Here is a 4,004-nt window from a genome sequence, read left to right as displayed (position 1 = left end):
ACTTTTTCCAGGTGTATAGATAATCTAATAGCAAATGTTAGATAAAATGACTGACATTTTTTGGAAGATAGAATGCAATAGGAGGATGTAACATGTGTGGATTTGGCATTTTGATTTTTATCTCCATAAAGAAAAAAGGTTGAAACTATAAAAATTTAAATTTGGTCTTAATATCTGTACTAAAAATGTGTGATTTATGTTAAACTAAGGACATCAAATAGGATTAGTAATTAGTCTAAAGTAGGCAATTTGGAGAGAACAAGTGACATGTGATACAGAGAAGTGAAGATTGAGAATTTATTTAAATAGTTCCTTTTGAAGTTAAGAAATTAAAACTTGTATAATATTAACATTTGACTTATTAATTATATTTTGATATCAAGTATATTACTATAAGTTGATAATAAAGTTATTTAATTTAATCTTGAATGTAACTCGGTAAAAGTCATGACATGCACACTTGAACCCCCTATCTGTATACATAGGATTAATAAGACTTGTTTATAAAATCTGTGTTGTGTGCTTTACAACCAAAGTAGAGTCCTCCACATTAATAGTATGCAAGCCTCCCAGTGGCACAGCAGTAAGTCTGAAGGCTTGTAATGCTAAAAACCAGGTTCTGACAGGTAGGCATAGCACAAATAGCCCATTGTGTTGCTTTGTGCTTAACTAAAAACAAACAAAAATAGTATGCAAATAAATAATAAAATTATTCATAATATCTTCTTTCACTTCAAAATATAAAGACTAATTAAAATTACAGTACTATACTGTATGTTTAAAATGTAATAAGTTAGTAAAAAAGTTGCAGTTTTACTGAAAGATTTTTTTCAAACATTGTTTATATATATTCTTTTAATACCATTCACTTTCCATTGTAACATTTTGATAAAAAACAGTTGAAAAAGCATTACGTATCAGTATTCACGTTTGCCCATAATATTTGTTTCAGGAAGAAATTTACAAGTAAAACATAATGACAGTTTTTGAGAAAACTTGTTATTCATAAACAACAATGCCCTTGATCACAGTATTGCATAATAATTTTAATTTTGGAAGAAAAACAAATATATGACAAAATCAAGTGTCTGGCAAAATTCCAGGATTGCTGGAAATTTTGTCCATTAAGTTTATTATCTTATTTTAAGCCTTGAAGTCAAACCAGTTATCATAGAGGATAATATTAGGATTGAGATGGCTCAACATATAAAGATAAGTACAAAAAAATGCATGAGCTAGAAACATGTTTAGATTATAGAAGTAAGTTTGAATTGCAAGTTTTTTCTTTCAGTTGTGTGATGTTACACACAATTTATTATTAACACACTAATAAGTCATAGTGCTATTAATTAGTTTGGTAATTTTCCATTGCATGCTTTTTGTATCAATGATGCACTTGTGCAGAATGCACTTAATTGCTCATTGCTTTTATTGGTTGACATAATTTATAGTTTTGGTTTTTAAGGAGAAGGATAAGTAATATTAGCAATAAATCTTTGTGGCATGTGGGAAAATTTTGATAAGAAAAGAGAAGAAAGTGAAATGTCAAACTGAAATATATATTTCACAGCTTTAGTAATATAGGTGCAATAAATAATCATTTAAAATAAAACACCCAGGGCAAACAAATATTGAAGATAACCCACAAGACGGGACAAAATATTCGGGTTCGCATTGCAATTTGCGAATCAGAACAACCCCAATTGCCAATCACTTTGCTTAATGTAATGTGTAAATCATTCAAGATCTCGAACAACATAGTGGAAGTACCGTAACATTTCAGTTTCATATGCCAAAGCTGATGTTCATTTCTTAGAAATTCCTGCCAAATGGCACATTACAGTAATTTCACACATTGTTTTGTGCATATTGCATACACATACACTTTGTAGTAATCTGACCATGATGCTTGGAATGCACCCGGTTAGTGCTTGCAGCCTAGCCAACTAGAATAACCATTTTTGCTTGTATATAGTTTTAATACTATAACTTTTAATACAGTATGTGTCAAAAACTTTACAAAATTTGGCAGACTTTTAGTAATCATTACAAATCATTTGTACACAAAATCAGTTTTTTAATGAATTATTTTTACTAAAGATTTGTTCAAGAATATATTGAGTCTTTTTTAGACCAGTCAGATTAAAAATACCTTTCTTCATCTAAAAGATCTCAAATGTCATTTGTGTAATCTCTGGAACCTCCTAAATACATTTCAAACGTTTTTTTCAGTAAAACTATATTATATTGTTATTATTTTCTCAACATAATCAATAAAACCTCCTAAATACATTTAAAATGTTATTATTTTTCAGTAAAACTTTATAGTTTATCTGTTATTTTCTCTACCGTATCTCAAAATGGAATCGGTCAATTCGACCGACCTCGTAACCAACAGAAAAAATCATAATAAGCCTAAATTATTGTTTTTTTCTTTCTAGAATGACTTCAAATTGTAACATGAAACTACATTAGTTTAACCTAGGTAGCTTTAAACTTGTAACAGTATACATCTATTTATACTTAAATTTTATTGTTTTATTGCCCTTTGAACCATGTCTAACTACTAGAACTATTCGCACCATTCTAATACAAGTTGTTAATCACTTAGGGAATGTGAAGCTCACCTTATGCTTTTGAATTACATTTCCCACAAGCTGCTCATATACGTGCCTCTTAAAAATTTTGTATTGTTGTTATTTAATTTACCTAATCTAGCCTTAACTAAACTGAAGAGTTTCGTATTTTTCCATTAAATAACTAATACAGGTGAAGAACAAGAGATAAATTACTTACCTGGGCCTTCTTTCTTTTCTCTCTTTTTTTTTGCTGTTGACTGTCGATGACGCCTAACCCTACTTTTTCTTATACTAATGGTAGTGGTGCACTAAATAATATTTGTTTAATTAAATAGTGAACCAAAGAACATAGAAAAAGCAGACAATGTCCCATAACTATCACAATTTTTCTGGCTTTCTAATTATGCGACAACAGCCGTTACAAATTATCCAAGCTAGTCTATGTGTTTCCTGTAGGAATGAAGCTGGTACTGAAAGATAAATTAAAACTTTTCTGTACAGAAAACAACGTAATATAATAAATCATTTGATATATGAAAACCTTGGCTTTCTATTGGTTTATTTTATTAAGACAAGACCAAAAATGAATTTGAAATTACTGTCTTTCTTGGATCTGTAACATAATCTGAAATTAATTGGCATTAAACTAAAACAAATGATCATTAAAAAAGTAGCAAGCATGTTGCATACAGTACAACTTGAAAATATAGATTTATATCCTACTGAAAAAAATATCAGAAAAAGTTCCTAGTAGCCAGTGATAAAAGAAATGCTTTGAACCTGCTACTGGGGAAGTTACACAATGATAACAGAACTGATATTGAAAGCTCCACACTTGCTTAAACTAAAGTAGAAATTTACTTCATAGTTGTATTTGTTTCTGAACAAGAAGATGCAGTTCAGTGGTGAATAAACGTTGTTTGTTTCCTTGTTTGATGTATTTGGCTTATTTTAGCATTCTGGCTACACCTGTTCTTTCCGAGAAAATGTTGTCATCCGTTGGGCATCTTATCACTAAGTTACAAAACCATTTAAGCCAAAAAATATTAGTGTTAATTTTATTTATAAACAAGAATTTATAAACAAATGATAATGAAGTTTAAAGAACAAGTTGTGTTATCTTCATTTTTATGTCCATTAAAACAAGGACTAGGCTTTAGCCAATTTTTAACCACCTCATAGTTTCTTTCTATATATACTTATGTAGCTGTAATGCATAAGTAGTAGTTATTAATTAGTTCTGAGCCTATGAAAATCATTCTAACTAATATCTCAAGTATAAAAAAAATACACAATTGTTTTTATTTTTGAATTGAGGTTAATTTTTATCACAACTACTAATAGACTTCAAATGACTGTGGAAATTCTGTGTATTGCAAAGTTGTATCGAGAAAGAATAAACTAGTTTTATTTAAGAAAGGACTT

At 29.1% G+C, this 4,004-nt stretch overlaps 1 protein-coding gene across 1 annotated transcript in view; it reads left to right on the top strand.

The window, feature by feature from the left end:
- The window catches only part of LOC106467075 (alpha-1,2-mannosyltransferase ALG9-like), a 58,875-nt gene that overhangs the window by 14,784 nt on the left and 40,087 nt on the right, over positions 1-4,004 (top strand). The window lies entirely within an intron of this gene.

This window comes from Limulus polyphemus, unplaced genomic scaffold (assembly GCF_000517525.1).
Source record: "Limulus polyphemus unplaced genomic scaffold, Limulus_polyphemus-2.1.2 Scaffold2479, whole genome shotgun sequence".
Classification (NCBI taxonomy): Eukaryota; Metazoa; Arthropoda; class Merostomata; order Xiphosura; family Limulidae; genus Limulus; species Limulus polyphemus.
The sequence above is the reverse complement of the archived record's forward strand: the minus strand, read 5'-3'. Positions and strand labels throughout refer to the sequence as shown.